Source organism: Cyprinodon variegatus, unplaced genomic scaffold (genome assembly GCF_000732505.1).
Source record: "Cyprinodon variegatus isolate N-32 unplaced genomic scaffold, C_variegatus-1.0 Scaffold202, whole genome shotgun sequence".
NCBI classification, from domain to species: Eukaryota; Metazoa; Chordata; class Actinopteri; order Cyprinodontiformes; family Cyprinodontidae; genus Cyprinodon; species Cyprinodon variegatus.
In genome coordinates this window covers 1,068,019-1,079,448 of record NW_015150655.1, presented here as the reverse complement: position 1 = coordinate 1,079,448, position 11,430 = coordinate 1,068,019, and the positions used below count along the sequence as shown (strand labels likewise).

The following is an 11,430-nucleotide window of genomic DNA, read 5'->3' as shown; positions in this document are numbered from 1 at the left end:
ACTCCTAACTAAGCGCATGTTGGGTTCATTTTCTTTATCCAAGAAAAAAAAGGTACTGATAGAAACAATAATTAATGGAGTTCATGCTTTTTAAGGAGACAGGGCAGAACAACAGATTAGAACAGACATAGCTACCACACAGGAATCTGATGAAGTTTCCAGTAACTGTGGAGATTTGCTTTTGGTTAAAAGCACCACAGACTGAAACTTCACTAAGGTTCTTCTCATAGTTGTTGAGTGTGATTTCCTTCTGTTTCCAGGGTTCAACCAAACCTTTGAAATAAATGTTTCATCCACTGTCTACACTGCTGTGCAAGGCATAAGCCATTGTTTGGTTCAACATCCAGCTCTGTTTGTTTTCCATCATAACACCCTCCCCATCTCTTCCCTCCATTTGCAGCAGGAGACCTGTGTAATTACATCCAAGGCGTTCTCCTCTCCCGCACGCTTGATATCACCGCTGACATCCACATGCACAGCTCCCTCCTCTTCCTCTCTCCCTCTCTTTCTCTCTCCATCTCTCTGCATCTCTGTTTATTGGAAAGCTCTTGTGCTGCCACTGTGCGGTCCTGCTTCATCATGTGTATAGTGTTTCGGAGCAGATGGGGAAGCAAAGGAAGGGGCAGAGATGAGAAAGGAGGAGGAGTGTGGTAGGCAACTAGAGATGGAGATGCTCTCCACGTGAAGAGAAGTGGACTGTGGGATATTTCTTTAAAGGCTGAACTGGTGGTCTGCTCCTTCTGGTAAGTGATATTCAAATAAAAAGACTGTATTAGATAGCAGTGCAGTTTGACTAAACAGAATATGAAAGTCTCATTATCCTAAGTGGCATGCACTGTTGTTAAAAGCAAGCTCTGCTTAGAACTATAGCAGGTAATATTAAGAACCTTCCTTTAAAAGTGAGGGCTTGAAGCTCCTCCAGTCCAGCTTCAATCATTCAGTGACTTTATCAGATCCACCTGTTATCTCTGCAGCTCAGATTAGCAATGCAATCTTAGAACTGATCATTTCATCTTTGGGTGTTATTCTGGGACGGTGAAGTACTTTTAAGCTCAGACCTATAACTTACATGTAATCCACTACATAAAAAAATTATAAAATATTGGAAAGATTCAAGTGATTTTAAGGTAATTAATATTAGTTTTGGTGTGACCATGCATAAAAAAATTCCGAATAATATGAGCTTTAAAATGATGACAGTTCCTGATCAGATTTACGCAGAGAATAAAGTTTATGTTCAGCTCAGCATAGTTTTTTTGCTCTTTTATTCCTCATTTACCAATATATTAACTAAAAAAAAAGATAAAATGACATTCATTTCTTTCAGGATGTCCCTTGCTGTTCTTTGACATAAACACAAAGCCTCACTGTGCGAGAGATGTTTGCACCCACAGCTGCAGCAGTGCGTCAGACACAGTCCTCATCAGCAGAAAGCAGGTTGTTTTGTGGAACATGCAGAGACATACATGTGAAAATAAAGAAGCTCGTTTGGGATTCCTGATGTGATTGCACTAAGCAAACAGTGCTTGATTGGGTTTTGAAAATGCACTCCACTTTAAATTGATAGGGAAGCATAGCCAGCGTCTGCTGCATGTGGCTTTGTTACTACAAGCAACCAACAATCAAGGCCAGTTTATTTATTCTTGTCTCATCATATACAAAAGCTTTACATGAGTTGTATTTAAAGCTTGAAGCAAATTTTCTACGATTTGAAATTAGATGTGCAAACTTGAAAATAAAGGCCTGTTTTGTCCCTTTTCAGTGTAAAGTGTGGGCCAAAAAATAAAATATAATATCCAGTTTAATATCGACACTTATTATCTAATTTAGTTAATTTAGTTTAGACTCCAGTCAGAGTGAAATAATCTGAAATGTTTCTGTTTTAAAATTACATTTTTTTAATTTAAGGGATTATAATGGAAAAAAAATAGTCGCTACATTACATTGCAGGCTACCAGATCCTGAACTGATTCTTAGTCTTTAAAAACAAAGCCAATGAAAGTAATTTAACCTGATTCCAATTATGAAACAATTGGACTGATTGGTTTTATTTTGTTTAAGGCTGTCTATGTCATTTAATGGAGTACTTTGTAGTTTTTATCCAATTAACTAATGATTATCAATTGTTTTTGTTGTTTTTTTTTAATTAAATTTATATTTTGAAAAGCATGGGAAAAAATATCTGAAAGACACGTTTCTCTTGTCACTGTCAAATAAATGCTGATAAAACAAAAATTAAACCTTATATATACTGTATATATATATATATATATATACTGTTTCAAAGTACTGTGCTTTCTTACCTTCTCTGGAAAAAATAAGTGAAGTAATGATTGTTGATAAAATAGTTTTTGTTTATACTGAAAAATCGAAGACGAAATAGAGACTAAATCCAGTCAATCCAGGCTGAAAGGCTCATTGGCCAAGCAATACTTTTTTTTTTCTTTTGATGTAAAATATTTATTTAATTTATATTGTTTGCTTCTTTCCTACAGACGCTGACTGCCTTCACTGAAATCTACTGGAGTCTCTTAATTAATGCTAATTTCTGATGACTTGCTGATCTCATCATAAAGGATCTACAAAGATAAACAGAGCCAGCTTTCACTTCTGTTGGGGAACATGTGGGCAAATTCTCTCTGCTCCTCATAAGTCTGTTCTAACTGAACGAGCTCAGCATGAGCAATTATAATCGATTTTATATCTGTATAAAGATTAAATATCAGTGCTTTAATCTGTGATCCATCCATACCATCTCATTGGATCCATCTAAATGTGGGACAGTAGGAATGGTTTCAGTCCATCTGTTGCAATGAGCATATTTAATCCTGCAGATTTAATTCCTTGCAACCTATTCTCTGCAGCTCAGTGTTCATAATGGAAGCTGTAGAGAACTCCACAGGACTGTCCACAGCCGCCTTGGTGGCCATTGCCTGCAACACAGTTGTTGCCGTCCTCCTCCTTCTGCTCTGCCTGGTTGTTTACCGAGCCTGCGGCGTCCCTTCAAACCCAGAGAGGCTGCCTGTGTTGGTGCAGAGCGAAGCAGAAACCCAGCAGATGAACGAGCACAAGTACCTGTTGACCTCTTGACTGCAGTACGATGAGTCAAATGCAGCCACAAGTGAGGGAGCCCATTCCTGCCTCTACAGAAGCGCTGCATGTGTGAAAAAGAAAACACAAACCATGCTTCGTGGTACTTTAACCCAGCTGTCCTTTAACAAAGCTCATCCTTCGTGTGACAAAGCACGCCGCAGAATAACAAGGTGACTACAAATGGCTGCAAAACAGAATTGCCACGGCAACAAGGAGGGGTAGTAGAGGTGGGGAGAATGGTAAGTTCTCCAAGTATCATTTCGAATCAATCTCATGACATGGCTGGAAAAACCCAAAGGCTCGTCTCTGGTGAATAACTGGACCTTAGGGTTTATGTGGAGATCCTACTCGCTAACTCATCCAAACAAACCCTGCTAAAGTCTGTCTGAAAATATGTGCTCTCTTCAACGTGTCTCTCACTTTGACATCTGTGACGGTGGGCCAATCATCCTGGGCTGAGTCACAGAACGAATGACTGTAGGAGACCACTGGGACTCTACCTGCACTGCACCAAATATATTTATCCTCATACATGTAAACAGTAGATCTGATCCTGTAACTTTCCATTTAACAGCATGTAGCACCGTTTAAACGCTATTCTATGTAACTCACAGTTAACACTACTACTGAGGTTTTCCCCCCTGAGATTAAAGCTGCACCTATTGAAGTAAAAGTGATGGAAACTGATTTTGACTGTGTTGTTATTATCAATTTTGGAGTGAAATGCCCAAAAATTCAAGTCTTCCAGCACATAATCTTAAAGGGATTGTTAGAATTGTATTGCATGTGACTTTTTTAAATTCAAAAAGCAGTTAAGATTAACTTGACTACCTCTGAATTAGATCAACCAAAGGTTGGCTTATGAAACTTTTAACTCTTAGAAAATGTGTTTTTCTTTTCTTTTCAATGTAGATTTTTTTTTAATTTTCAATTTACTGTGGCTTTAGGTTTGAACTAAGCCATGAAAAAAAATGTTTATATGATAATTAACAGTCTCTTTTGTTAATATGTACACAATAATAGCATTTATAAAGATATCCAGTTAAGTAATACATATAGTCTAGGATTAGCTGAAGCAGACAGATAAACTTAGAGGCACCACTGCAAAAATGATCTAGAAACAATAAAAAACGTCTTAAACTAAATGTATTTACCCTTAATTTTAGCAGGTAGATAAGATGATTTGTCAATGGAATGAGTATGTTTACCCCTAAAAAAAGATTCTAACTTACCTTGTCAATCCGAGTACAAATTAACTTATTTTAAGAAGAAATTACTTATTTAGATTTAAATTTTTGGCAGTGCAGGAACAAAGCGTCTCCAAACAGCTCTAATCTGAAAAACTTTAAAGCAGTTTATGCAAATGCTATTCTTTAACTTTTAGACTGTTGAATTGTTTGCATTTGGTGGTTGGGTTAGTGGTAGCTGAGGATTATTTATTTTGAATAAAAGTAGAAAGTGGTGCACTATTATTTATCTTCCTGAAACGCTGGTTAAGGACAGAACATATAAAGCAGTAGTTCTCAAACTTTTTGCCTTGAGGGGCATTAACTGTCAGGTTGAAACTATTTTCAAGCTACAAAAATAGATTTCTTTTTTTTTAAAAAGGGAAAAAAACAAGCTTTAAACATTAAACAGTATGAATCATTGTGCTTAACAATCTACAAAAAAAAAAAAAGAATATTCTGAGCAGATGAGAAGTTGAGAAAAATATCCTTGTAGGTCCAAAACATAAAAATCTGTAAGTTCGAGAGATTATTATTGGTTACAAAAAGATTTCATACAGTTTTCTAATTTTTATTTTTTGGAATTAGTTTTTATTTTCTTGACTAAGAAAAGATTATTATTCAGTGTTCAGCAACAGGATTGTAATTGGGTTCAGTCTTCCTTTTAAAACACCTACTGGAATTAGCCAGCTTTATAAACAGCTGCTTTCCAAACAAATTAATATCTGCACTCCTGTTTATTGTGAGATTATGATGTAATATATGGCTGATACAGTATAAAGTTGGTACTTCGTGTTATATTGTATATTTTCCATTTAAGAAACTTAGTTAAAGACTATGCATAAAAAAGGATAAAAAATTAACAAAAATATATTATCTGCACCAATCCCCTTTCTAAGTGGGTTTCAGTGCTAATCCCTCAATCACGATATACAGTGGACTTTATAGTGAACTCAGCTAACTGACCGGTCGGACAGATGATCACTACTTTTCACTCCACGTTGGTCACGTAATTCCTCCTCCTCTTCATGGTGCCTGTCCCACCTTTTTTTGTTTTGTTGCCGCTGTCGGGTAGCGACAGCCTATGGCGACAATGGGCTGCTGTAACAACAAGTATATCCCATTCTGGGATATACCTGCTCCTCTAGTGACCATATATGATCACTACTTTTCAAGGTGAATTGTGGGAAATTTCAAGTCCTCTATTTTTTTATCCACTCGATGTTTGGACACTCATTTAAAATGGCGTAATCCCCATGTAGTGGCCTGTGAAGTAATTAGGGCAGACATTCTGACAAAGCCCTAATAATGGCTCATGGATCACAGTTTGGTCACCCGTTATATAAAGCCTTTTTACTCTGTTTAAATACCCGATAGTAAACCAGCACTAACTTTAACCAAAACAAAAGTCTTTTTTTTTCCTTTTATAGTTCTTTATTTTGTCATCTAACATTTGCTCTTTTATATTTTATTCACAGTTTGTGTTTAGACTCTAGGATCACTGGAGGGTTACCACCTCCTATCAGCGATTTGGGGGTCGGGATCGGGCTAATCGGTCAGAATATTAACCCAACGCGGCAGGGCGTTAGCGGTCGTCATGATAATTGCAATCTGAATAGTGCTGGCATTAAGGAAGAAAGAAGGAATAGAGCTCATTTAGGATAGATACTTACTCATGTTCCTATCTGGCGAGTAGGACCTATATGGTTCCCCACAATCCTTTGCATGAGAGGCTGTAGAAGCACAGTCCACCGTACAGAGTTTACATAAATACACTGATTTCACATGTTCTCTGTGTGACATATATGTTTCATAAAGGAGAGTTTCAGCCATGGGCGTAGGTTTGCATAGGGACCATAGGGACATGTCCCTACCAAAATTTTGGCCCGACCTACTTGTCCCTACCAATAATTCTATGTGAATAACATGCTTATAATTTACAATACAGTGTTGTTGCAGCAGTCGCTTCTTTTCTCACAACTTGTTTATTGAAGTTAATATTTTAAATGTTCAGTGTCAGATCCTCTTATAGTTCCCGTGCCCATGCAAATACAATAAATCTATCTGCAGTCCCTTGAATATGTTATTTTGCTTTGTTTTACAAGAGAGAGAATATCACCATATCAGATATAAAAATAAGAGTGGTTTTACCTCTGTTTGCCGCTGCACAATTCTTCAAGAGAAAACACCGGATAAATACACATACAACAGACATATTTAGACTATATTTTGTTAAAAAGGCAAATATTTACCTTCGGTCTTAGTCACTGGTAAATTCAAATGTAATGCTTTTCAAAGTGTTAAGTTGTCCCAATTTTACATTATTCTGAGCCACTGATGCTTCAAACATTGATAAAAAACATATTGTGTGTGTAGTGCTTATAAAATTTGTGTAAATGTAGCAAAAATGCTGTTTTCTCTAAGCGAAATGCGCCCTGATGCTCACTTCAAGCAGTAAAAAAAATAAGAGCATGCATAATGAGTAGGACCAATGACATCAGACCAATTCAACTTAAGACCAATAGAGTCCCTACTAAAGTTGAGATCAAACCTACGCCCTTGGCTTCAGTCATTCACTAGATTTGTACAACTTTGGTTTTTTTATTATAATTTGCGTAGAATTCTGTAGTTTTGGTTTTAATTTTCATGTATGTTGTTTTCTGTAAGAATGGAGGCCGTAGGGATTCAGCATGGCTTTCCTGGTGTTTTTTTCCACCCTGAATAGAGTTCTTGCAGTTGACCCTGCGAAAAGTGAGGAGATAGGAGCTAAGAACAGGAGGTAGGAGCTACATTTTGTCCAATTCTCAGTTAGATTGAATATTTACTGGCTTCCTTAAAAAAAATTGTTTAACAATTTCAGTTTTTACTGCCTAAACTCGATGACTGAATTTACATGTGTTACTATTGCTGTATTGTTACCTCTAATACTAATCAGATAGATATTCATCAGTGAAGAAATTTATATTGGTTAAGGCTGGGCACCCATTCGCAAAGAGACATGACAGTCGCTGGCAAAAGATATAATAGTACGGGCACAATAAGAATGTGTTTGTAAACCGATTATTGTGTTGTTTATTTTTTCGATTAATCGATTAATAATCAGCCAAAGGTTCCTTAAAGAAGATTTTTAATGAAATTAAACAGGTGAAACTAAGAGTTGAAGTTACCATAGTTCTCCTTGAAACGTTGGTGAACTGTACAGCCTAAATCAGCATAAAGCTAACTTTTTCCATTCGGTTTAGTTAGACAGTGTTGCTTGTTACCATATAATGCATAACAGTCGATCCTGTAAACATATACCAATCTTTTTGGTACAGAATTGTAGGTTTATGTGGGTTTAGTAACTTTCAATGTTGCATTGAAGCATGGCTTTTTTTTAATAAGGCAATCCAATTTCCAACATTTAAGAAATCATAGACCTCTTCACCTAAGTTAAAACTTGATCAAATACTGGATGACATGACTTAGACTGACTTAGACAAACCTTATTGTCATTTTAACACAGGGTGTATACAAAACGAAATTTAACTAGGTACAGCTCTCAAGACATTTCCATTCCTTAAAGTCCAGCAGTATTAAAATGTAAACATGGTGATCAAATGTAAACAGAAGACTGAGATATGATTTACATTTTTTTTTTGTTTTTTCTTCTGTTTTATTCAAAATTCAGCTGTCTAAAGGCAGTGGAGAAGAAGCTGTTGCAGAATCTACTGGACCTCATTGAATGCTTTGAAGCCTCTTCCAAGAGGGCAGCAGGGAGAACAGTCCACGGTGGGGGTGTGAGGGGTCGTTGATGATGTTACGGGCTTGGAACACGCAGCGCTGGGATGAAATGAGTGCAGATGATCCTCACTGCAGTTTTCACTATTCTCCTCACCTTCTTCCAGTCTGAGGCACTGCAGCCTCCACACCACACGGTGAGACAGCTGGTCAGAACGCCCTGTATGGTGCTTCTGTAGAAGGTGGTGAGGATGGGTGGGGGCAGGTGGGTTCTCCTCATCCTCCTCAGGAAGTACAAGTGCTTTTGTGCTCTTTTGATCAGTGAGGTGGTGTTTACAGTCCAGGTGAGGTTGTCTGTGATGTGCACCCCCAGGAATTTGATGCTACTGACCACCTCTACTGCTGAGCTGTAATGGTTACATCTGCTTTGTCGAGGTTTTTTGACATATGGCGGCTACCATTATATGTGTTTGAGGCAATGACATGCTGGGGTATCATTTTTGTTTGAGTAAAATACCCCATTTCACCAATACATGACAGTTATTCTTACACAGTATCCCTCTAAAACAATCAATGGAAACATGGAAACAATGAATATGGAAGGAGTTAGTCTATAACCTTTAAAAAATGCCTAATTTCAACAATTTCATGTAGTTTTACTTATTCAGATAGTACAACATATGATTCTGATTAATACAATAAGGGGAACCAATATATGCTAAGTGTTGTCAGTCACATATTCTAAAACATATGCAAGAAAAAGAACACGTAGCAAGCATCTTAATTTAAGCTTGTGAAATTTTTTAAGGAAAGAATAATTAAGTGCTGAATGTGAACACTGGAGGACATGAAAGGAAGAAAAACTCCCAGAGGCAGAGAGATATTTAAAGTAAGGAGCGCTGTGGAAACAGAGCCCATGGGTGCTTCTTTACTGAATGACCTGATTATTAAAACAGGGAGGAAACAAAGACAAAATAAAGATGTTTCAAAACAAAATCCTTCCTGCAAATTGTGAAATGAAAAGCTTCCAGATCATCTCTGGATCGGAGCCTGAAACAGCGTGTTCAAGCCAAGATAAGCTGCCTGGCTGTCGTCCACAAGTGCGTAATCTTTTACGACGATTTATGTCCCTGCTCACTTGCTACTCTCTGTCTTCCTCTTTAGCTTGGTGGAATCTTACAGTACATGTTAACCATGCTTAAGAATCCCCTGCAGATAAGCTCTGCTTAGTTGTACTCTTTGTATCATGGCCTAATGTACTGTGAATGAAAAGAGGAGTCAGGAACACTCTTCAGAGTTTGATGAATTTGACCACACTACAGTATCCCACAGTGGCTACATATTTGTAAGAATTAAAAGATGCTTTATTGGACTGAGATCTGGTGATTTTGAAGATCACTTGGGAAAATGAAGTCATCCTTTTTAATAAACCAGCTAGAGATCACACACATTTTGTGAGACAGTGTTATCCTGTTAGAAGTAGCCACTGATGGCTTGAGGAAAAGGGACTGACAGGGTCAGCAACAATACTCAGGTAAGCTGAGGGGCTTAATCAATGATCTGTTTCCTTTCAGAGTGTACCAACAAATATGGTACAAGCGATTGATATTAACCAGAATGGATCCGTGCTTTCATTTCAATTTCATCTGAATGTCACAGCTAAAGAGAAAACCATCTCAGCATTTTAAATATGTTATTCTCCATTATAAACCCATCTGTGTGAACTATAGCTTCAGTAACCAGAACCTGGACGACAAATTGGCCTTTTTGCTTGAAGGCCCAACATTTTGTGCGTTTGAAAATTCTGCATATTTTGGTTGTAAGCAGTGGCTATTTGAGCTACTATTGTCTTCCTATCAACTCAAACCAATTTATCTATCAACCTTTGACAAATCATTTTTGTCCTTGTTTATGCATAAAGGTGCCATTAAAAAGGTAGTTTATTTCTGGTGTTGACTGGAGTGGTGGCATAAAATGTACTTGCATAGGTACTGGCGAAAATGGTGATATGGTCTATGTGCCTGGACATAATGTCATGAATAGAGGTGGAGGTTTCAGCAGTTTTTATACCCTTGTTCTACTAGGGTATAAAAAGATCCTTGGGTTCCAGCTTCTGATAAAATAACCAGGTCATATAGTTATAAAGGACTTGGCTCGGGGAAAAGGCTTGACGGGGAAAACTGTTCACTCCAGTCTTTCACAGTCCTCACCACAAGCATTTTTGATGTGCTCATTGTCGCGAATGACATTTTGAAATAAATGCAACATCTTGATGTACAAGGCAGATCATTTCCTTTGGTCAAACAATACACAAATAAACATCACTCCTTCAAAATCATTGTCTGTGCCTCTTAAGATTTTGTTGAAGTAAAAATTGTTACAGAAACATGTCTTAGTCATAAAAACTATACTGAGATACTGTGTAACTACTGCAACGACGACGCATATGAAGGACATTATGGGAAAGGTTTAGATTTTTTTAGCTGTGTGCTTTTTTTCTGACTCACTTTTATAGTGTTGGTTTACATCACACTCCCCTCGTATCAAATTGAGTCCTACATTTGGCAAAACTCACAAAAAGCTCCTTGAGAGTCACTTGTCAGTGGCATCACTTATTTAAAGAAACCGCTCTGCAGTCTTTGCTGTGTTTTCTTTTCTTTAAACGTAGTTTTCAATCATAATTTGTCTAAAAGTCCTTTACATGTCCTTTACAAGAGCTTGGTTGTGATGTGAGGCTATGGTGAAACTCTATGTCGACAACTGCAGCTCTGCTTTGTTCCCATTTAGGAAGAGCACCTGTGATTTTATTCTTTTTTTTAAAAACTTTTTTCTAATTTGACTCAGCCAAAAATTAGACGATGCGTCAATCTCTGGGACGGCCCACAGTGAAAAATGTAGCACTGTATCTCATAAATTGGGACATCTGGTCAATCTACCAACAGATTTCGTTCCCATACACTTCTGGCCAAAATCTTACAAATCCCAATGTAAGTTGGTTAATGAGGAGGAGAGTGAGAAAATAAGCACAGACTGTTTCTGCATCCAGCATCCATTCAAAATGCACCAACTGAACAATGCTACTGACCAAACTAACTATAGTCATTGATGTAAGCTGTTATGGGTTCCACTCCCACCCTGTTGACATTCGCTCCATGTTCACCCTCTCTTCCCATCCATCCCGTTCCAGTCTACATAAATTAAAACAAAAAGGCTTTTTTGCCATGTTTATTTTATTTGTACAAACCTGGATCCAACATATCCATAAAAAAACTGCAATGATTGCAGTAAGTTGTCTTAAGCTATATCACTGTCAGGATTTGGTTTTGAGGTTTTTGTTTGGACCCAAAAGCAGAAGCTGAGAGGCAGAGGTGAGTTCTTGGAGGGTTTAATG

General features: G+C 37.5%; 1 long non-coding RNA gene across 1 annotated transcript; it reads left to right on the top strand.

Annotated features, from left to right (window-relative positions):
- The first annotated feature begins 495 nt into the window (after window positions 1-495).
- On the top strand, window positions 496-3,769 carry LOC107087984. The gene is made up of 3 exons (XR_001481362.1): window positions 496-743; window positions 1,328-1,437; window positions 2,496-3,769. It is a non-coding gene; the product is annotated as an uncharacterized LOC107087984 (long non-coding RNA).
- Window positions 3,770-11,430: the final 7,661 nt, after the last annotated feature.